This window comes from Cryptomeria japonica, chromosome 5 (genome assembly GCF_030272615.1).
Source record: "Cryptomeria japonica chromosome 5, Sugi_1.0, whole genome shotgun sequence".
Lineage (NCBI taxonomy): Eukaryota > Viridiplantae > Streptophyta > Pinopsida > Cupressales > Cupressaceae > Cryptomeria > Cryptomeria japonica.
In genome coordinates, this window is record NC_081409.1 from 472,318,154 (window position 1) to 472,343,908 (window position 25,755).

Here is a 25,755-nt window from a genome sequence, read left to right on the forward strand (position 1 = left end):
GGACATCATCAATCCTAATTAGGGTTTTGTCCTCTTATCAATCTTGTCATCATGCGATCGATTTGCCATCGATTCTTGTCTTTTGATCAATTTGTCATCAATCCATGTCTTCTTGTCAAATTTGTCATTTTGTGATCGATTTGTCATCGATCGTCGTCTTTCTCAATTTGGATCAATTAGTCATTTTCCCTCATCAATTGGCGCATTTATCAATCAAATCATTTATCAACATTGGTCTTTTATCAAGATAGAATCATGATCAAATCGAATCGATATCAATTATCCTTTGTCAGGACCTAATTGTCATCCTTGCATTTCTAATTCATCTTTTAGGGTTTCATGATTTTATTCATTTAACCCTGTTTGTCATTTCTCCCTCTAGGTTAAATAATTTATTTATTTATCCTAGGTCTTCGTGTCACAATTAAATGTTTAATTTAATTGGCTAACTAATTATTCCTCTTTTTTTGAATTAATTAATAAATGACAAATTATTAATTGATTTACCGAATTTCTCCTAATTTCCTAATTTTTCATCAATTTCTAAATTCCCTCTTTGTGAATTAATTAATAAATGAAAAATTATTAATTAATTCACTAAATTCCTAATTTCCTCATTTTCTAATTTCCTAATTCCTATTTTCCATTTTTCTAATTTTCCTAATTTCTAATTCAATTTCCTCCTATTTACCTAATTTTCATCAATTTCCTAATTTCCAAGTCATTATTTCCAACTTAATTTTCTAATTTCTCCTAAATTCCTAAATGTCTATTTCTATTTCAAAATCTTGTCATAAATCCTTGCATAGCAATTTGTCATAAATTGTCATAAATCGTCATAAATCCTTGCATAGCAATTTGTCATACACATGTCATAATTTTGCTATTCTTGATTTGAATTTCCATTCAAATCATTTTCATGCTAATCTAATCTTTTCTCCAATTTGTCTATAAATTGGATGAATTTCTTCAATCAAGACTACTACCTAGTCGAATCAATCACGCTTCTAGTATTCTTGCGCTACAATCTTGTCTACTTGCTTTCACATCATCCTTATGCACTAGTAGGTGAGAGCCACAAACAAAGCTATTTGAAGGAGAAAGAAGGACAATGGAGCCACATGAAGGAGACATTCAAGTCTGCATTTGGTTTGCTAGTTTTCAATCTTGAATTGATGTCTTGTTTTCATGTCTTTATTGAGTGTTTTTAGGATTGATCATTGCATTTGAGCTTTCGTGATTGAGCTAGATTAATATTGATTTGCTTTGATGATTTCCGATTTCCTAGCTACAGTGTGATTGATGAGGAGTCAGAAAAAGAAGATGATAATGAAGAAATTGTGTTTGTAGTTGTGAAGGAGGAATTGTCTAATAAAAAGGCACTAGTATCTCATATGGAGAATAGTGATGAGTGGATTATAGACAATGACTGCTCTCACAACATGACCAGAGACAAAAGTAAGTTCATAACCCTTAATGAATTTGATGAAGGTTTTGTTAGATTTGGAAACAAATCTCCTTGCATGGTGAAAGGTAAAGGTTCTATCTCTCTAAATGAAAAGAGTAATGTTGATGATGTATTTTGGGTTGATGGTCTTAAGAATAATAATTTAAGTGTTGGTCAGCTCAATGATAAATGTTATTTTCTTGAATTTAAGAGTGGAGTCTGTAGAATTCTTGGAAGTAATGGTGAGCTGATTGCTACCAGGAAGCAAACTATAGGTAACTTTTTCCGTTTGAACAGTAATGCTAATAATTGTTCGATTAAAAGAATGGATGATAGTTGGTTATGGAATAAAAGATGTTGTCATGTTAATTTTAATAATCTGATTAAGATAAGCAAGTCAAGTGTTGTAAGAGAATTACCCCAACTTGTCAAACCAGATAGTGTGATATGCAAAGATTGTCAAATCGTTAAGATGACCTCTATTTCTTTCAAGAGCAAGAATGGTATTTCTAAGAATGTTTTAGATTTGGTACATACTAATATATGTGGCCCTATGAGAACAAAGAGTTATTATGGTGATGGGTATTTTATGATATTCACCAATGACTATTCTAAAATGATGTGGGTAACATTTATAGGAGAAAAATCAGAAGCATTTAATAAATTTAAATCATTTAAATATCTGGTTGAGAATGAAATAGGTAATAACTTGAAGTGTTTAAGATCAGACCGAGGTGGTGAATTCACATCTGATGAATTTGTTAAGTATTGTGATCAACAGGGTATAAAGAGACACATATCACCTCCGAGGACACCACAACATAATGGCATTGCAGAAAGAATGAACAGAACAATAGTTGAAGTTGCAAGAACTATGCTATTACAGAGTAATGTATCCAAAATGTTTTGGAGAGAAGCAGATAGTACTGTTGTATACACTCTTAACCGAGTACTGGTAAAAAGAGGTAATAATAAGACACCCTATGAGCTATGGTATGGAAAAACTCCTTGTGTTAGTTATTTTAAAATCTTTGGAAATCAATGTTTTATCAAGAGAGATAACTACACTAAGAAGTTTGATGCAAAATCTGATGAGGGAATTTTTCTTGGTTACTCTTCTAAGAGTGAAGCATATAAAAGTTGTTGATTTATCTGATAAGTTTGAAGGTACAAGTAGACCTAAACTTGAAAAGGATGATAATGAGGAAAAGTTTGTGATCATTGAACCCAAAGCAAAGAATAATGAACAACTGGAAAATGCAAAACTAGGTGCTCAACCGATGAGCAATGACAGTGAAAATGATGAATCTAATGAAGAAGATGCATAACCGACATATACAATACCTAGATATGTCAAACTGAATCATTCACAAGAATCGATAATTGGTGATAAGAATGCAGGTGTGTAAACCATGAGAAAGATCAGAGAGAATTCATATTTGATGTCTACAATTGAACTGAAGATAGTTAAGAAAGCAATAAAGGATGATGATTGGGTGAAGGAAAGGAATGAAGAATTAGATCAAATTGAGAAGAATTAGACATGGTCACTTGTTCCTAGGCCAGAGGATAGAAATGTAATTGGAACAAAATGGGTCTTTAGGAATAAATTGGATGAAGAAGGAAGGATTGTAAGAAAAAAGGTAAGGTTAGTCTGCAAAAGGTATGCTCAAGAGGAAGGTGAGGACTATGATGAAACATTTGCACCTGTTGCTAGATTGGAAGGTGTAAGAATTCTACTGGCATTTTCTACATATAAAGGATTCAAAGTCTACCAAATGGATGTCAAGTCAGCCTTTCTAAATGGGATTCTAGAAGAAGTATACATTAAACAACCTGATAGATTTTCCTTGATTGATGATAAAGACATGGTGTGTAAATTGCACAAAGCTTTGTATGGTCTTAAGCAGGCACCAAGAGCATGGTATGAGAGATTACATGCACATTTGACCAAGATTGGATTCCAACATACTAGTGAGGACAACAATATTTATTTGAAGACTGATGGAGACAAGATGTTGATAGCATAAGTGTTTGTTGATGATATAATTTTTGGTGGAAATGATGATATGTGTATGGAATTTTCTAGTATAATGAAAAAGGAATTTAAAATGTCTCTAATTAAGTTCTTTATTGGCTTATAGGTCCAGCAACTGGATGGTGGTATCTTTATTTGTCAGACCAAGTATATCAAAGAGGTGTTGAAGACTTTCGGCATGGAAGACTCCAAACCGGTAGGTACACTGATGGTGACTGGTTGCAAGTTGTCAAAAGAAGATGATTCCCCTGTTGTTAGTGAAAAAGAGTATAGATCTATGATTGGAAAGCTACATTATGTTGTCCATAGCAAACAGGATATTTCTCATGTTGCTGGATTAGTTGCAAGATTTCAAAAAGAACCTAAAGAAAGTCACATGGTGGCTGTGAAGAGAATTTTTTGGTATCTCAAAGGCACAATAGACTATGGTTTATGGTATCCCTATAAAGGTGATTTTACTTTGAATGTCTTTACTGATGCTGATTGGGTAGGTAATGTTGATGATCGAAAAAGCACAACTGATGGAGCTTTTCTACTTGGAGGAAGATTAGTGGCATGGATGAGCAAGAAACAAACTTGTTTCTCAATCTATAGCTGAAACTACGTATGTTGTTGTATCTATGAATTGCATGTAAGCAATATGGATGAGACATGTGTTAGAAGGATTCAAGATAGATATGTTAGAACCGGTGACTATCTATTGTGATAATACAAGTGCAATCAATATTTCTAAAAATGTGAGAAGTTGAAGATCAGATTGAGTGAAGCATTGGTTTAGGGGGAGATGTAAAGGAGAGATCATGTGATATCGGCAAGCAAGCTAATGGTGATGATTGTATTCCGATTGTGTATCTAATTAGTATTGCCATCAATACCAAAGTGGGAGATTGTTGGCATGTGGCATAAGTGATGTAGATCAGGTCATGCAGTTAAAGTTGGATGACTACACTGGTAAATGATAGAAGTCTATTTATGATGAAGAGATTGAGATTCTATGAATATATGACATGATCAGTTATTTGTGTTGTCATTGCTGGGAACTGATGTTCCTGATGTTCCTGATGTTTTGTTTTAGCATCTAAGTGATTTGGTTTACCGGAAGATAGGGTTTACTGGTAGTGATATAAACTCTGTGAATTAGGACTTTAACCGGTAAAGAAGAATTGTTTTGATTGGATCGGTCAATTGGCAATGGTTGGTGATTTGTGGTTTGGATGGTGAACTTGTATCATGGAAAGATGTATGTGACTAGAACCAGAAATTGTGATGTTTACCAAAAGGCATGTTTCAAGTTTCTGATTAAGTTTTGCTAAGGTTTTAGTAGGGTTTAATGACCGGTGAAGAAAACTTCAAACCGGTAATGATTTATGTTATGACGGTGATCAACAATGAGTCTACTTAAAGTTGGTAACATGACACAACCTTCGTGAAAGATTTTATAGTTGTTTTAGTGCAATTCAAGGAAGATTTTCTTGGAAACCAACAAAATGCTTTGGAGAGTGTTTTGAAGATACCGATCGTATTTCCATGATGAGTTATGATCAATCAATGATTGATATTGCATTATAATTTGTTGTTATGATATGGACTATGATCTACAATGATCTTTTGTGATCTTATTATAAATTTTTGATGTAATTAGGTTTTGTGGCCGACCTAGTTGAGATGGCTATTTATGTAGACACAATTGATGTTTATTGAGTCAGTGGTCTTAGAGAATGTGTTAAGCCATCCAAGTGAAGTGTGTAATCTTCTTGAGACTTGCAAAGTGTTGTATATAATTGGATCTGATCAAGCAAGCAGTGGAGTTCAAGAAAACATATCATTTTCTTACTGTTGTTCCCTAATGGTTGCAGCAAGATAAATCCCTTGATTGGGTAGGTTCTAAGAGGCCTTAATCATTTAGGTCCCCTAACAGGGAAGCTCTAAAAAGAGTGTTAAATACTCTCACAAGGTTGATCCTAACAAATCATCAAGATCCAAATCAAGTTGCAAGGCAAATCCCCTAACCGTGTGACTCCTGATAGGGTCTGCTCTTAACCAGGTGTATTGTAAGCTTCTAACAAGGCTAAGCTCCAAATAGGGCATACTTTGAAAGAGTACAAATATTTGTGGGTGCCAACTCCCACCGTATTTTTTTCCCTATTTGGGTTTCCATGTCAAAAAATTATGGTGTTCATGTGTGGAATGTTTTTCATGTGATGTTCTTATTTATATTTCATTTCATGCATTATTTTTGAGAAACCGGTTATGATGTTTTATCAAAAGTTTATCAGAGGTTATCGGTACTGATAATAAATTGTTTGAGAAAGTTTTTGATCTTATTGATAAGGTTAATGAATTGGTAACTGATCAAGTTTATATGATTACTTTGGTGGTGAAAGTATTGGTAAATGATTTGATTAATGTGTTAAGCAAATCTAGTAAAGAGGTTATTAGATCTAATTACAGAAGTTGAGATATTTTTTAGATCTGAGATAAGCTGAAATGAGTTTGATTTCGAGTTTAAGTTGAATTGGTCTTAATATTGATTCACCCCCCTCTAAGTATTAACCAGATTCTCATAGGAATAGCAAGGAGAGACCTAAAAAAGATCTATTCGGGCCAATCAACAAGATTAAACACAACAAAAACACAAGGATATGATGGAGGAAATGTAGAACTGAATGAATTATATCATGACAACTATTTAAAATCAACTGGTAGCACCCGGGTTACAAAAATTGGCTCACTGGCCTACTAAAACATGCTTAATTATAAAACAAGTCACAACCAAGACCTCAAATATTTAGATCTATCTTCTATGTTCTATCTCTTAGCTTATTTCTAGTTTCTTACATTATAATGCTCAATTAAAATGATTTATATGATCCAAAGGGATCTAGTCGGCCCAAAAGGATCAAATGTCGATGAACAAGACCTAATGTGTAAAAAAAACAAGGTCAACCTCTGCCAAAGAAATTCCTCTAGAAAATCCAAAGGATGAAGTGTAGATCAAAGGGAAGGTCGACCACATGCCAAGGAAATGAAAATCAATGCTCAGGGCTCCACAAGCTATGGAAGGGATCTAGTAGATTACAACCAAGCAACCGGTACCAGAAAACTATCTTGTAAACCGGTAGTGATAACTTGCCAGAAAATGATCCAAATGCTCGACGGTTTGGGAATAAGGTAGATGATCATGTCCTTAAGCAAAATCCAACTCCATGAGATCTGGTGAGCCAATGCCTGAAAATACAGAATGAAATGCAAGACATAAAGGAAATATTTTTTTGGTTGATGTAAGATTGCCATGAGCCAGGGATGCTCCTACATTAGTAAAGAGGCAACACCTTATGTGTATGTTTTGGAAAAATAGAACTTCTCCTCTTCTTAAGTTTAACATGAAGATTAGGGTTTAAACTCAGGAAGAAACAAATTGTTTGAATGGATCACTGCATTCAGGGTTGTTTCTAGTTGTAACAGGTCTTTACTGAGGATGGCAATCAAATTTACCTCTTCATCTGTTGTTTGAATGTGAAATATGCATTGTAACTGATGGATATTGTATAATAAAGGGGATTCAAGATTGCCTCATGAAGAAAGATTAATCTATATCTCAGGTATGATCCCATCTCATGCTCACTTGAGAAGACTATACATAAAGCATTGATTTATTAGATAATAAGAGGATTCATGAGATAAAAATATTTGAAGATACAATATGATATAGCATAGCTACACCTTAGTTTAATATCTCTTACAAAGCTATAGGTTTTCCAAAAGAAAGTGTTGAAATAAGATATTTTTTGCATCTTACACCAAAGCCCTATCCTGGTCTTTTTTTAGCTTCATTTATTTCTTGGTTTAAGGGTATATTGATAAAATTTTAAGCAAGATAATAGGACAGTCCCATCAATCCTAAGATCAACAAAGATTAGTCTATAATGTACAATGATAGACCACAAAATGATGGTATTCAGAAATAAGAGTGAGCATGATAGTGAAGACCAATGAGCAAATCAATAGTGATAATCCAATGACATATGTTTTTGGTAGTCTTGAAAGATATAAAATTTTTTCACAGTGATAAGGGTTTAGTCCTTTAACAAATTATTGTAAAAGAGTCATTCATAGTCAATATAGGGTAGTGAATAGAAAAGGAGAGCCAATAAAGTAAAATAATTGTCTTGGGTAGTTTGTAAAAGAAAGATCACAATAGAAGTCATGAAATCCCAAAAGCAAGGTCTTTAGAACAACTATCATAGCTCGAGATCCTCAACAAAAAAAATGATGAAAGGGACTCAAAGATATTGCTCTCAAGGTAATGTGTAAAGAGTTTTGTATAGACAATCCACTTGTACAAAGATTAGGAAAAGATCTCAAAGATTCATAGAGAAGTATGATCAATGACAACATCAAATGAGTCAATGAAAGGACATTAGTAAGAACAAAACAATCCAAACATAGTGAATAAGAGTGAAAAGGAATACTACAGTCACTATATTAGGACAACAAAGGCCATAACAATAAAAGAACAATTAAAATATGACAGTGACAAACCCAAATGCAAGCACTCATAGAGAACATAAAGTATTGCAAAGATTAGAGAAACCAAAGCTTGGAAAAGGCATGCATTGAAGAACTGAAGACAAATCAATCATCAAATATCCGAAACCATAACAATGCAATCATCAACAAGGATTATTATGGCCTTCCATTACTGTTGCAACACTAACTAGTTATAGGGGGGAATCTTAGAGTAGTCCTAGCAATAGACAAGCAAGTTAATACTTGAAAATCTTAAAGGGCCCTAAACAGAATCACCCATACCCAAAAGGATGATGACATAAAGATCAACCATTGTTATATGATTGAGCAGTTATCAAAATCAAGAAAGCAACCCATAACTTGGAGAAAGTTTTGATAAGAGAATGATAATGAATTTCTCCACCAAGGAAACTAAATATGACAAAGGCTCATTGACACTACCTCAAAAGCAGTCCCAAGTCAGGAAGGCTGGTACATGATCATTTATAGAAAAGGAACATATAATGATAAAAGGCTCTCTTCATAGGACAGTGATAGAGTTTTAAGATTTTGATAGAGATGTTTTGGAAACAAAGGTAAGTGAAGTCACAAGTTGTTGACAGTGTATGTCCATACCATAAAGAAGATAGTGAAATACAAATTTTAGGCATGGTTGACGATGTGTTGTAAGCAAAGGAAAAATCAAGCTTCAACAACAAAGCCTTAATATTATGAAGAAAAATCAATAAGGACCTAAAAGGGACAATATTTTTGCCAGTTCTAAATATATATCCAAGATCAATGAGGGTGCAATAAGTATAACATGGTTCACAACCTCAACAAGATAAGATAAAGGGGCAATGTTGCTTATCACAGTCCCAACAATTGTAGTAAATTTAAAACAAAGAATAGATCTAGATGAGTTTTGATAAGGAAAGCCACCAAAACATAGCCAAAGTGTAGTCAAGACTGTGAAGAGAATGATATGAGCAAAACAAGATAGTCACAAAGCTCTAAGACAACATAACAGGGCAGGCTTAGTAAGAAATGAAAGGAGGTTAGAGGATTACATCATAATATGAAAGAAAGGTCATATAGATATAGTAATAGTACAAAATAATTAGTTAAGAGGGAAAAAACCATAACTAAGAACTTTATAAAAGATCAAGGCAGATTCAAAGAGTTTCAAAACAATCCAAATTATGGATAGCATGATATTTGTTTACAACCAATGACTAAATAAATCATAAAACTATAACCATGAAGACATAGTTTGCAACATCAAACAACAGTAAGCTTACAAAGATGACAATGTAAAAGAAAAAGTCACCAAGAAAACTATGAAGCAAACTATGAAGCAAACTATGAAGTTGCAGCCAAAGGATACAAGCAACATTCATGGAATAGGAATATAGAGGCGTCTTTTGTCACAAATGACTATCTAAAGGTCAAAGACAATTTTTTTAAGATCACAAAGAATTTAAATAAATGGAGAGAATAATCAAGTAAATAGAAAATGCAGTCATAATATGATTGAGATAGAGAAAAGGAAAGTCTTGACAGAGATAAAGTCAAGACGATGTGACCATAATGTTATGAAAAGGGTAGGGTTGTAAACCAAGAAGACGATATACTCCAAGGATGAATGAAATGAGCCACAAAGAATATACACACAAGAAAAGTGCAGTCATGTCTATTATGAGCATCAGGACAATGATTGCACCAAAAAGTGAAGTCAAACCTTTTTGAGCAGAGAAGACACAGTAAATATGACAAAAATCATTGACAAACTAAGAATTAGACCCATGACTGCCGTAAGACCTCAGTCCATTGTCATTTCATGGAAAAATTATGCCAAATTCCAATGCAAGGCACAATGGTACCAAAGAGAAAGAAGCTAATCATGATCACTATTCTTATAAAAACAAAGCCAATAGGGAGTAATATAGTGTTGTCACTACTCTAAAGGGCAAATACAACAAAGTATTTTCTTATCACAATCCTGATCATGTCAAGAAATAGTGAAGGCTTTGAGGACTAAAGTCATTATTTCCTATCAAACAACTATACTCATCTCAAGAAAATGAAAGACGTTAATGTTTTAAGGAAAATACAAGGATATTGTATCTCAAATCAATATTTGATAGATTGAAATAATGAAAAGATGGAAAACCCTACGCCTAATGAAGATTTACCTTAGCCTTAAAGCCCAACAACAGTGAGAAATTAGTTAACTTCACCAAACAAACAATTCATAATTAGTTGGCAACCATGAGGTGGAGTTAAAAGAGTATATTATAGTTGAATGCCTAAAAGTTAGGAGTTTAAGAGGTGTTCAAAGTAGTTCACAATAGGTGAGATTCAATTAATAACTCCTCATGGGTAAAACACTAGTTGAGATAAGTTTTGCAACAGTCTATGGTTAGTTACAATCAATTTTGACTCCTTTTTCAAGCCTTTAACCTTAAATTCGACCAAAGGAAGACATATCATGCAATTTGTAGATTCAATCAAGGTGGAGACAACCAGTTAAAGAGTGAGATTGAGGAGACACAATAGTTCTTCTTCAACTCTTTCGAGACTTCTTCTCTATAAGTATTTTCTTTTTCTATCTTTCTTAGTTAGTTATGTTCTCTCTTCCTTTTTCTTTCAATGGGGCATGAAGCATTGTGACTTGTAATGCTCACTCTTGAGCAAACTCTTGTTTCATTTTGGATTGACTTGATCATACCTTTATTTTGTGTGATGGAAATGATTTTACTTATATGGTGCATGGACATTGATTATGACTACTTACGTTTTCAGTTGGTGATTTTGATGATAGACATTACATGATCTTATACTATTGATGTTAATTACTATGCTCATGACTAGTTATGATTTCTAGATGGATAGTAATGGTATTTTGGTTATCATGTTCTTTGATAGATTTCATGGATCATGCCTCATTTTGGAATGGATATAATAACCCTAGTTTAATTTACTTATGATGCGATGTTTCATGATTTGTATGCTCACTGTATGGATACTATTTGACAGTCTTCATGGGGGATCAACACCACATCACTCATTACGAGCGTGATGTGTCATTGCAATATCCCTCCACTTGCCTATCTTGTATGTATATATATATATATATATGTATATTCCCATGTATCTTTGTTGTGGTTGCAGGGTTGTAGGTACCTAGACATTCATTCCTCCCGAGCAACTGGGTGCGAGCTCCCCTGGCTTTACAGGTGTGAGCGTGTCTTTCCTGATGGCAAATATATGGTTTGGAGATGTCATTGGTTCCCTACCCACACTCTAGGTCTAGGTTGTCATAAATCCTTGTCATCAGTCTTGGCGAATTCCACCTTGTCGAGTCGGTCGTCGTAAGTTGTGAGTATGTGGCATGGTGAGTTTGATTGTTTAGCTTATTTAATTTATTTACTTGTGATTTATTGACTATAGTAATCGATTAATTATTTAATCTATTTAATCGTGATTTTTATTTAGTGATGGATTGATTAATTAATTTATTTTAATATTGGAGATAAATGATTTATCATAATTTTATGATTATTTAATAATAAATTATGACTTTTTCTAGTGACAGTATTAATTTTATTTATTACGATTTAGCGATTTTTGTTTATTTAATTATTTTCGCTATTGAATTTAAACTAATGTTTAATTGAGATTCTATTTAATATTTAATGTTTTCAGTTGATTTAAATTATTGCATTTATTTATTGATTTCGCTTTAATTACTTTATTATTTAATGTTGATTTTGATTTTTGATTTATCTATTATGAGTTGATTATTTAATGTTTAAATAATATTTTGATTTTTATGAGAGTGAGAGCAATATGTTTCTAATTTTGATTTTTAATTAATTGGATTTTGAAATCCCATAAAAGAAATGGGAACTATAGATTATTATATTATATAGTTGTAGAGGGAGGAATATTTCAAAATGAAATATTTCTATTGGCCGATTAGAAGGCTAGGGTTTTTTAATTTCTCTTCTGGATTTTTAATATGTTGTCGTGAATTTCATTTTGGGGGTTCTTGTTCTTTCTCTTTTTTCTTCTCTTCTACGACTATTTTCTAGGAGCATTTTTGGACGATTTGGAATTTGTGGATTGGAGTTTTTGTGCTTGAAGAGTTTGTGCTATAGCTGGAAGCAGTGGTCAAGATTCTTCACTAGAGGCTTTCTTCCATACCACAGGAGAGAGGTTGGCCTCTTGTTTTCCTCCCTTTCTTTTGTATTGTTATTGGATCTTATTGTTGTTTATCTTTATTATGTTTGAAATTGTTGAATGAGGTAATGGAGACTGTATTATTATGAAATCTGATTGGAGAGAATGCTTGCTGTTGAAATCCATGTTTATATTTATCAATCTTTCTCTGTTAAAACCCTATTTATGATTTATGAAATTTGCAAATTGGGTGTATTGCCTGTTGTTATCACATTATTCCCTTTTTATTTTAGAGACAAATTTATTTACAACACCCTTATTTTGGATGGGTTGCTGGATGTGTGCTAACCCATATCTTATTTTATTCTTCCTACTGCTATTTGCCTTGTCACCCCATTCATTTTACCTTTTTGTTGTTGATGTATTTTGGTTGACACATACCATCGGTTTGGTGCCTAGCACCACCCACGATGTGGTGGTGTGTTGTTGCACCACCACCATGTCATGGTGGGTTGTTTGCACCCCCTCATGACATAGAAGGTACAAAAACACCAACCATGTCGTGGTGGTTCCTAGCACCACTCACGATGAGTGAGTGATGAGACACCTCCCATATCCTGGAGGGTGCAAGCACCACCCCACGACATGGTGAGTGCAGCTGCACCACCATATCATGGTGGGTGCAGATACACCACCACAATGTGGTGGGTTCTTTGAGTTGGCCATTTGGAGGAAAATATTATGTGTTGCATTAATTTTTTGTCATTGATGTCAACACTAGCTGTTTTGGCTTCTTTACTGGTATCCTTCTGGTCCCGATAGGTTGTTTGGTTTCTGGTTGGATTGGATCATCATGATCCAATGTGTTTGGGTAATGGAATTGGCTTATTCATGCTACTATGATTCATGTTTAGTTAGTTGGTTTTGATTTGGTGATCGAATGCTATACTGTTTGCTAGTAAGCTTGGTTTGTTGTTCCGGTGAGGGTTTCACCGGTAGAATTTTGTTGAAGATATTTGATGATATGCATAACTAGTGTTGGTGTGGATTCTAGTGGAGATTAAGGATGCTGATGGTGATCATGCTCGAGACTTAGTTGATTGGGATTATTGCTTTAGCATGTGTGGACCTATATTGGGTCTCAATATTGTCTAGGTTATGGACCGACTTAATTTAACGTGTGGATTGGACCTCTCGATGTGTTTCTGAGATGTCTTATGGGTTGGACATTATTTGTTTGGTCTCAGGCCGACATGTTTTGTAATTATGTAATTAGTTTATTGTCTGGTGGCTGACCTGATTGTTTATGGTTGAGGGTTTGTATATATATGATGTAAGATCTCATTGTAGATCATATGGCATAGATATAAAAATGGGAAATGGATATGTAAGGAGCAAATAATATAATAGTCATTCAGGCTGAGGATTTGGTCGATCATTGGTGATTGAATTGGTTTTATGTAAGAGGATTTAGTCCTCCGGTATTGAGCTTAACCAGGACTATATTCAGGCATAGGATATGTTATCTTTGCAGTTCATTCATTTCTCTGGATTGTAGTATAGATTTCTATGTATTCAGTGAGATTCCTTTTGTGATGAGCAGTGTGCTCTAGGCTATTGGCCTTCCTCCAAGTGTAGGCCCCTCAATTGTAATTCACATACTTACTGCAGAAGTATTATCTAACTGTGGGAAGGCTTCCCACCATGGTTTTTCCCTTTACTGGGTTTTCCACATATAAATCTTGGTGTCATGTGGATGGTATTTATTCTTTGATTATTTATTATGCTTAATTGGTTTATCTGTTATTTTAGTAATTGGTTTATGCATTTCGGTATTGATATTTTGGGTTCTGGTATTAAAGTTTTAATTGCTTAAGGTTCCAATAATCTGGTGACAACTGATTCACCCCCCCCTCTCAATTGTCTTTCAGTTATTGAACTGTCTAACAATTGGTATCAAAGATTTGGTCCTCTTTGCAAAAGCTTAACCACTTGAGGAAGATCCTATGGTGACTAATAGTTCAAGTTCATTTTCTTCTATCTTTTGGAGAGATATTCCTAGGCTTGATGGAACAAATTACAGAGTATGGAAGATTTGGATGGAGAATCATCTGAGATGTCTTGATAAGGAGATTTGGGAGATCACAGAGAATGGTGTTACACCTTGTAATCCAACATCTGGCAATCCTCCTCTGACAAACTTGGATACGAAGCTTAAGAATGATTGTAGAGCAAGAGAAGCCCTCTTGTGTGTACTTTCTGCTTAAAAAATAATGGGATTAACTAACAAATCATCTACAAAGGCTATATGGGACAAGCTGGAGACTCTTAATGAAGGTGACCATACTGTGAAGATTGCTAAACTTGATGGTTACCGGGTGAGATATGAAAAACTTGAAGATGGAAAAAGATGAAAGGAGTACTGAATTCATGGGAAGGGTAAATGAGATTGTTATGGGAATTCAATATTATGGTTAAACTCTGAGTGAAGATAAAATTGTTTCTAAAGTTATAAGATATTTACCACTGACTTACAAGATTAAGGCTACTACAATTAATGAATTGAGAACAATGGATAATAATTTTGTCAACAAAGATACCTTGGTTGGGAAATTATCTACTTTTGAGCTTGAAGAATTTGGACCTTCTAGAGCTGCGAAGTTTGTGTTGGCATATGATGAAGCGGTGACAAAGTATGTTATTATTTATGTCAATATGTTCTCAAGAAGGTACACCGGTATGCACTGGTATGAAGATTGGAAGCGATCTTGGTCAACTGGGATGGAGTGGACTGATGTCGGGGTTCGCTAAGTGTAACTACCAGTTGGTAGTCTCTGTTCAGTTTTAAGGGTTTTTGGTATGATCTGTGCGGTGCAGCTGATGGTGTTTTGTGAACATTAAGAATAAGGACCTGGATGCCATGTCAGCTGTGTGCATGTGAAGGATTTCCTTAAGGATTTTGTGCATTGAGATTGAATGCATTGAATGCCTACCTCGAGAATGTGCGATTTTCTGAGCGGTGTATGAAGAGTGCGTGATGGGTTACCGTTTTCCAGATGCGGTGAAGAATTGATGATGTAGAATGACTTGTAATCTATTTGAGATTGTTTCATTCTATGTAATGTGTTTGGATGGTCAAGATTGGACCGCTTGTAATTGTAAACCTATATTGATTAGGGTTTAGGGTTTATGTTATTGACCTAATTCTTGTCTATAAGGTTGATGAGTTTTGATATTTTTTTTGTTGGCAAATGTTGTTTTTGTGTTTGTATATTAAGATACTTCCCAAAACAGAGTGTGAAACCTACAAAGTGTGATTGCAGAGGAGAGGAGCTAAAAAGGATTTGCCTTAGCAAGTAGTGTTGTTATCAGATCAAAGCTTTACCTATTGACTTCTAACCATTTCAACAGAAGGAAAATCCCTTGAATGGGTTGCTTTAATAGGCTTGTTATAAATCCTCTAACCAGGTGACTCAAGTTCATTGAGTTCTTTAAATCCTCTAGCAAGGTAAACTTTAACAGGGTTTCAACCTTTAACATGGTATATAGCCATCCCTTAACTAGGTGATCTTTAACAGGATCGGTTCCTAGCAGAAGCTTATTGTAAAGTCTTTAACCGGACTAGGCTCCTAACAGAGCGGACTTAAAAAGAGTTCAAAACAAGCTTGTGGGTATTCATCCCCACCATGGTTTTTCCCATTTGGGTTTCCATGTGAAAAATCTGTGTGTTATGAGTTGTGCATTTTTCATGTGATGATTGAGTATTCTTTGTTTAGGTGATTATGCATGCAGAGCAAATGGTTATGGTATTATTGATACAACACATGCATATGTATATGGGTGAAGTAGTTATCAAGTGTTGAATGATATTTGAAGTATTTAGTTTTACTAGTTTAAGTTGTCTGAAGTCTTACTATGTTTAACCAGTATTGCCATGGTTAAGTTCAGTGATGAAGACAACCAGTTAGGATTGTTTTAACTTGATAAGTTGTTGAGAAGTTTTTGTTTGTACTGATTCACCCCCCTCTCAGTACCAGTTAGGGTATTTTTTGTTCATTATTATTCATCAATTGGTATCAGAGCAACTCCAGGTCCTTGGTGATATAAGCTTAACCACTTGAGGTAAAAGATCCCACTTTAATGATGAAGAGAGAAGATCCTAAGTTCAATAGAGATAACTTAAAAATATGGAAGGACAGAATGAAGATATATATCAAGAGTTTGGGTGCTCAACACTAGAGCTATGTTGAGAATGCTTATATAATCCCCACTAGCACTCTAACTGAAGATCAGAAAAGAGAGATTCAAGAAAATGGGCAAGTCATGGAAGCCCTTATTAGCCATATGTCCGATATTGAGTTCATTGATGTTTAAGATAAGGAAAATCCTAAGGATGTATGGGACACATTGGAAACCATTTATGGTGATGAGCCTTAGAGTAAATTTTGAAGACACGAGGATGGTTGAAGAGGAAACCATTCAACAATATGGCATAAGGATCAATACCATGGTTGGAGATATCAAGAGCATTGGTGGAACAATTGAAGATGCCACCATTGTCAGTAAAGTTTTGAGATCATTGTTACTGGTCTATGCAATCAGAGTTTCTTCTATTCAGGAGCTAAGCTCTATTGACAAAACCAAGGTATCCTTAGACTCTGTCATTGTAAAGTTGATTGCATATGAGTTGAATAGCTATGATGGCAATGTTCAGAAGACTGAGTTAGCCTTTAGAGCATCTACTGCACCAACCAGAAAAGGAAAAGAAGTAAGTACCAGTTATGAATCCAGGCAATATAGAGATATGGATGATGAAGAGATTTTGATGGAGTTTGAAGCTCTTCTTGCCAAGAGACTTCCAAAAGGCACCAGAAAATACAGAGGTAAGCTTCCTTTAAAATGTTTTTCCTGCAATAAGATAAGACATATAGCTGTTAACTGTCCTAACAATGACAATAAGGATAAACCAGAGAGGTTTAGAAAGTATAAAGGAGGAAATAGAAGAAATTGTCTTGTTGTAGTGGATGAAGGTGTTACTAATGAATAATCTAATGATGAAGAGAATGAGGACACAGTGTTTGTAGCTGTAAAGGAAGAAGTGTCTGATAAGAAAGCACTTGTCTCTCGCATTGACAACTATAATGAGTGGATTATTGATAGTGGTTGTTCTCACCACATGACTGGTGACCAGGGAAAGTTTCTGTCTCTAGAAGAATATGATGGAGGTGTTTTCAAATTTGGTAATGATGCACCTTGCTTGGTAAAAGGTAAAGGATCCATCTCACTGAATGGAAAGAGCAGTGCGGATGATGTCTACTAGGTAGAAGGTCTTAAGCACAACCTTTTGAGTGTTGCTTAGCTAAATGATAAAGGACTCATTCTGGAGTTCAAAGGTGGAGTTTGCAATATAATTGGAAAGAATGGTGAAATTATTGCCACTGGTAAGAAGACCGGAGGTAACATATTTCAGTTGAATGCCAAGATTAGTCGGTGTCTGATGGCAAAGTTTGATGAAAGTTGGATATGGCATAAGAGACTTTGTCATATGAACTTTGATAATATTGTAAAGGCTAGTAAGATCAAGGCAGTAAGAGGATTGCCTTTGCTGAACAAACCGGAGAATTCTTTTGTGCAAAGAATGTCAACTTGGGAAGATGTCTTCCTCAACATTCAAAGGTAAGTCTTTTTCAGTAGAAAACTTACTTGATCTTGTGTACACCAATCTGTGTGGTCCTATGAAAACTAGAAGTATTCAGGGAGATCGGTATTTCATGATTCTTACTGATGATTTCTCAAGAATGATGTGGGTCACATTATTGAAAGACAAGTCTGAGGCATTTGGAAAGTTCAAAGCCTTTAGAGCATTGGTTGAGAAGGAGAGCGACATAAGAATAAAGTGTCTTAGAACCGATCAATTCACTTCTTATGAATTCAACAAGTACTGTGAAGAGAGCAGTATCAAGAGGCAATTGTATGCCTGTTACCCCTATATTTTTTCTCGTGGCTAAATCGTCATAATCAGCTAAAAAACAACTATTGCTAATGTTTTAATGTTGAAAGTGTTGGTCACCTTTGTTCAAACTTTCAAGCACCCTCTTGGACATCCCCTACTTGCCAGTCACAAAGAAGTAATTGTTTTTCAAATTATGTGAAAGATGACATAAAATCCTTTTGCAGAGATAATTTTAACATCCTCTTCTCCAAAATGACCAGTTTTTATGGCCAAACTCCATGTCGGCCGAGAGATTTTAATTGTTTAATTTTTGGATTACCCATATGCCCAAACAATTAAATCTTAATTTTTATGTGTCATATGCAAAAATGATTTCTGGGTTATGCTCTAATCAACTTTTTATTCTACAGTTAAAATTTCATAAGAAATAGAGCTCCCAGTAAAAAGTTATGTAGATTTTTCTATGGCAACCGAAAAGAACAATTGTCATTGAACTTAAACCTTGAACCTTTTCAAAGTTCAAAATTCGGGTTCAAGTTCAAAGTTCGTAGGTTCAAAGTGTGGATGTTTTTAAAAAATGATCATCAAGCTGAGAGTAAAAGTGTTTGGATGACTTTTGAGATAGACACACTAACACATACAAAGTCCAACCTTCATGTTACAAAGGAAGATTCAGCTTTTTGAAAGATGGATTTAATTATTAATTCATATGTTGATAACAAATGATAGCAGTTGATAATATTTTCAAAAAATTGTTTCAGCAACTCATGGTATTACAAAAAATCTGAAGAGTTACAATCCTCCTCTATTATAAAGAGAACTTTGTCATAAAATAAAACTCATTCCTTCAAATGGTAGTGCAAAGTCATGATCCATGTGCAAGTTTTGACATGTATATTGTTTATAGTTTTCAATGCAACCTATAACCATGGATTTTCTAAGATAGAAAAAGAAGTCTTGGTGCAGGGGGCATAGCTTTTAATTGCACCATTGGATTTCACTACATTTTTGATAGGTTTTATAAACCCTAGTTTTATAAATCCTCACTGAAGCGATTGGACAAATATTATCGCCTTCAAAATTTATTGATCTCTAAGTACGAGTCTATACAAATTTCTAAGAAAAGTATTATTATGAGAATCTCACGTTTGAAATGGAGATATAAAATAAATGACCACCTGTCAACACATAATTAGATGTGTTTAAATTACATTCTCTTCAAATATTTCTTAGAAAGGAATGGAGGATAAAAGATTTGAAGCAAAATTAAAGAGTTGTCGGAAGAAAATAGAAGATAAAGGAAAAGATTAATTAAAAATCTTTTCAAGAATCAGTTATTGATAATTGAAATTCTCAGCTATATATATGTAATGAAAGAAAGGAGAAAGGGTTCTTCTTTTCTTTTCTTTCTCTTTCTGCTGTAAAAAAAGAAGGGGCAACATTGTTTTCTGGACTACATAGTTTTGTTTTTCAGAAGTGTTGAGTCTATGAGCTCACATTTTTGGGCATTGATAGAATGAAGAAGATTTTGTTGATCTGTGGATTTGTCAATATTTTCTTTTTATTACAATGAGCTTTGTCTCTCTTGTAATTTCTTTTCATTGCCTTTTCTATTACATCAAACTATGTATATGCATTTGATTCTGAAACTTTGATTTCAGAAATAATTTGTATTTGGAAAGAAATCTGTCGTTAACTCTTTGTCTGGGTATGCTAATCCCCCTTTGTCCTTTGAGGCATGAGAGAGACTCGATCAGAGTCCAAAACATTTTTATTTATTGGAAAGGGTATTTTCCTTGGTGTGGATAATTAAACTGTGGTTTACTTATCTTCATTCACTTAATTATAAATCTACTATTCATGTCTGTGTCATGGCTATGAGCAGATGTTAGTTGCCTTTATTGCTTTCTGGTTAAAAGCATATTCAGAAAATATATATTTTTATCCAATGAAGGGAGTTGTACTTTCATATCAAAATTCAGAAAGCACTTGCACTCACCATTGCAAGTGACTCAACTGTTGGTTCTAGTTTTTGTCTTTCAATTTGGGCATTCAGGAGTGTTGCCCCCATATTTGGCCTACATAAAATTTGAACTATAAATCAGTGTCAGTGTCGAGTAAAGGTCCAATAGCTATTTTTGCGTAAAAAATGAACACGCAATCCAAGGTCCTTACTAGTCAGAATATGAAAAATGAAAGAATTTTGAAAATTATCAGAAATTGAGGGAAATCACTTGACAGTCAGGATCTAAACGTCATTTTATATCGTGTGGCCAACTTTCACCTGAACCCAGTTCATACTTTGTCATATTTTAAACTTTCAATTTTCGATGTCTGTTGTCCCCAAATGAATAAAATATCTCATTTAAGGTTTTATCATGAGGCGTAAATAATTGTGTGGATCTAATTTTAGGACCTAACTCCTTACTGTTTGAAAGTTATGCTATTTTTCCCAACCAAAGCAATAAATTTAAATATTTAAATTATTTTTCAAATAATAATTTAATATTTTAAATTATTTTAATATGTCTGGTCATTTGCGATAAAAAGCTGTTTAAAAATATTGATTACATTCTTCCTTGATCCCTCTCAGTGGCCAATGGTTTCCAAGATGTACTCGATTGTTCGTTGAAGCGGGAGGTTAGAAATGCTCAATTTTTTAGCATTCTTAACCTCATTTTTCAACCTTTTGTCAAAAAGGTTAGAAATGCTCACTTTTTGAGCATTTCTAACCCGTATTTCTAACCTATCACAAAAAGGTTAAGAATGCTAAAAAATTGAGCATTTCTAACCTCATTTCTTAACCTTATGGGCCCCACTTTGTCAAGAAGGTTAGAAATGCTCAATTTTTGAGCATTCTTAACCTCTTATAGATTTTATCAAAGAAGAATATTTTAAAAAGGGAAAAAAAGAGAAAAATGAAAGAAAACTGCAAACAACAGGTTATGAGCATTCAAAATGAATTGAAGAAGAGAGGGAGTTCATCAGATGTTAAAGTTGTAGTTACACTGGAGACATAATTGTAGATTAAGGCAGCATTCACATGCCATGAAATGTAAATATGTATGCGAAATATGGAAGGCATAGACAAGCTACAAACCATTTGACATAGTGTCTCACAAAGATGCCATCTTATGGCTATCAAAATTGTAGTTCATACACACAATGGAGTTATTGGAAATGTTCTCACATTTACTAGCCATATATTGATCTTCATACAAGCTGAATTTAATTGCACAGACAATGCACTTCAACGTTGCAAACCTTGGCAGCCCAGACAATGCATGTGAACAATTTTGGCAGGTTTGAAGGCAACGTAAAGTATAGAAAATGTATGACAATTGTTTGTCATAATCTCTCAAAGAATCATGGTCTCATGTAAACTACACATGGCAGCACATGTATGCTTTGGCAGAACCCCTCAAAGGAACGTGGTCTCATGCCATAAACATATGACAATGCATGTAGACTGTGGTAGACATTAATACCAGCAAATGAATTGTTTGACAAAATTCTTCAATGGTGCTGCAGATCATGGAAAATGTGAATGCACAAACCCACGCATGTAAACTGTTTGATAGACTCTCTCAAAGAAACGTGGTCTCATGTAAATGATGCATTTCCACGCATGTCAACTGTTTGTCAGAACTCCTCAAAGAAATGTGGTCTCATGGCATGGAAATGAGTAAGGTCAATTTTCACAACCTTTTCCAGCATCCTCCATGCCAATGATAAACTAGAATGTTCAAACCAAAAAGCAAATGCATACTCTCGTGACACGCAAGTTATTATATCTTCAGCCCTGCAACTTACGTATTCACAATGGCAAATAAGAGAATGCTCCTCAATGATTCCAATGTACCTGAATTTCTTGACTGAATGCCTTGCAGGAATGTGGTTTTATTTACTGCAATGATTACAAGATGTGGAAGCATGGATATCACACAGTAACGTTTGACATAATACCTCCAAGATATGTCATCGCATGGAACACAATGACTGCACGATATATGTGAAATGAATTAGTGGAAAAGGAATTAACTTTCATGAGAGTACATAAAGGTGGACACATAGAGGAGCCATGTGAAACGTTTGATAGAATGCCTCAATAGACTACCACGCAACATGTGGGATCAAAGACAGTGGCCTAAATTGTTTGATAGGTTGCCTCAAAGAAATGTCATTCTATCAGATGCAAATATTGCAAGTTGTACCAAATGAACTTGTTGAAAAAGCTTTAGAAACTTCAGCAAATGTGACTGGCAGACGTAAAACCAAATTCCACAACCATTGCCCATGCTAAAATGGTAGCTTTAGAATAGAGCATAATGCGAGGATATACCCAAATTTCCAATAGACATCCATCTATGCATAATAATGGAAGAATTGCATAGGTGTTGTGGTCACAACCGCTCTGGTAGATGAGGTTGCAAATTTGTAAGTTCACACAAGGCAAGTGAACTATATGGCAGAATAGCTCGAAAAGATATCTTATTTCAAGGATTGAAAGAAAATGATGGAAATATGAATGCAAAATGGATTGCACAAGGAAGCTCTCCAAATTTTCAATCTAATAAAGCTCTCTCAAACACATCCTCACATCATGTAGCTATGGTGGAAAAGTCGATAGAATGCCTCAAGGAGTCAACTTCTCAAATTATATGATGATTGCATGGCCAATACCATGAAGTGTTTGTAGAGCTTCCGAATGTGGAAGAACAAACAATGCTACAAAATATGGAAACATACACCAAGCACATGAATTCTTTGTTAGAGTGCCTTGAAGAGATTTCATCCCAGGAATGTAATGAAATGATGGTAGTAATACACACGTGCACTCATTGGAAAAGTGATAGAACCACCCTCCATGCCTCACAAAATGAAAACTTTGAAAAAGAGTTTGTAAACTGATCAAAGCACTAAATAAATGAGGATTTTTGTTAGATATAAAACCATGGTCGTCATACATGAAGAATGTGAAGCATAAGACAAAAAATTCTATTCATTTTACATAATGCCTCGAATTCATCTCACGGCTTGCAGTGATCTCAAACAAATGTAATGGCATGACTCATGGATCACATTGATCACAAGGAATAGACAAATATATTTGTTGGGAAGATCTAAGTGCAAAGCTTGTGGAGCCATAGTCAAGGAACTTTAAGGGGTTGGCAGATTGCAACACTAATTTCACGAACCTCAACCATCATTCTCCAACCACAATAGAATGACACACAAGAGCTAGGAGACCATAGAAATAATGTCATGAACATGATAACGTCCTCATCATATAAGCCTTTTTATTGTTCAAAGAAATATTATGTTCATGATGGATAAGGATGTTCGAGAGCTTGTAGGCATGAATTTAGATGGTGAGATGACTATGAGATCAAATGAAGCAAATGAAGATGAAGGCCACCTCGAAAAAATCAACAAATGAATTATTTCTTCAATATAATGGGTTTGATATTATTTTCATAAAAAGTGACTTATATCTCTTATCGTAACCCAAGGTTAGAAAGTTGACTTCTTCTATGCATAAAAGTGTAGGCTAGTAACTCATTGAAATTTACATAGAAAATAGTTAGTTATTAACCCAGGATTAAAGTTAGTTACTAAGGTGGTTATTCTGGGAAGCCTATAAATACAAGGCTACTTGTAATGTAAAGGGGGGAGGACTTTTTACAGAAGGGAAAACTCTATTGGAATTCCAGGAAAAACTTGTAATGACATTTTGATTTGCACTATGTATAGATAGGATTTTGGACTTGTATATTTCCAAAAGGATAATGAAGAATACATTTTAGTTCGTGTGTTCTAAATGTATTCGTGTGTTATTATTGCCGATTTCTCGTATGTCAAATTGATAGTCTTTTTATGCATATGTGATTTATACAATTGACGTGATGATGCACAAGCAACCTTTGGTATCTCAATTTGAATGTGTTGAAGTATCTTATCTTTGCGTATGTTGAGATTTGTTATTCTTCTTTATCATCATCTCATGGATAAGAATATTACGTTACAAAATCCCCTTATAAATTGTTGCAAATATTGAGAAATCTCAGTTGATGGTCGTATGTCTATTGTTGGGGTTTCTGTTATTTATCTTCTTTAAGTTCTATGTTTTCTCCATTTATGTACTTTCAGGTTAAAAGTACACAAAAATCCTAAACACCCCTATCATATGAGGGAGTTACCCCTCTCAAATGCAGAGGAAGATCATGTTTCATAGAACGATCTCTCCAACTGTTGGAATGTTTGTCACTGTTTATCGGGCGAACAGGGTCAATTTCAGGTAAACGACCACAGTGACAAATCTGTTTACCAACAGGGAGTCATTTTTGAAAGGTATTTAAGAAGGAAAAATATGTTTACCAACAATGCCCCAAGGACACCACAATAGAATGGCATAGCAGAAAGGAATAATAGGACTGTAGTTGAAGCGGTTAGAACAATGGTGCTAATCCAAGGAAAGGTAGCTCACACCTTTTGGAGAGAAGCGATGAGCGCTACAGTCTATACTATGAACCGAGTACTCATAAAGAAAGGTAAAGATAAAAATCCTTATGAGTATTGGACTGAGAAGACTCCCACTGTGAGTTATTTTAAAGTATTTGGTAGTAAGTGTTATATCAAGAGAGGTGAGCATCTGAGCAAGTTTGATGCTAAATGTGATGAAGGAATATTTATGGGATATTCCACAAAGAGAAAAACTCTCAAGTGCTACAATAATAGGACTTAGAAAATTGTTGAGCGTATCAATGTCAGGGTTGATGAATCCCCTGAGGAGCCAGAGGAAACCTGTAGCGAGAAAGCAGAAGATGAACTGGGTGTAACCTTCTAGGAACTAGTTAAGAAAGAAACAAGAAAAGACCTCAGTGTTCCTGTATCGGTAGAAGCTACAGTAGGTGAAGAAGAAGATGGAGAAGAAGAAGAAGAGGAAAAGCAAGCAGAATGAGCTAGAGTCAATCCTAGATATGTGAAACTACATCATGATCCGAAGCAGATCATAGGAGATAAAGATGCAGGGATACTCACAAGAAGAAAGGTAAAAGAGAACTTTTACATGGTTTCTGAATTTGAGCCTAAGACCACTAGGGAGGCACTTACCAATGAAAACTGGACAAAGGCAATGGAAGAGGAGATGGAACAAATAGAAAAGAATGCAACATGTTCCTTGGTACCCATACCAGAACACAAGAAATGTAATAGGTACCAAATTCTTCAGGAATAAGCTAAATGAAGAAGGCACAGTTGTAAGGAACAAGGCAAGACTTGTATGCAAGGGATATGCTCAGGAAGAAGGAGAAGACTATGAAGAAACCTTTTCCCCATTGGATAGACTACAAGGTGTTTGAATGCTACTTGCATTTGCAACATTTAAATGATTCAAGGTATACCAGATGGATGTGAAGTCTGCATTCTTGAATGGAATCCTAGAAGAGGAAGTGTATATTGAGCAACCAGATGGGTTTTCCTTATCAGAAGATAGTAACATGGTTTGTAGATTACACAAGGCCTTGTATGGATTGAAACAAGCACCAAGGGCATGGTATGAATAGTTACACTCTCATCTTATGAAAATAGGATTTCAGAGAACAAGTGAGGATAACAACATCT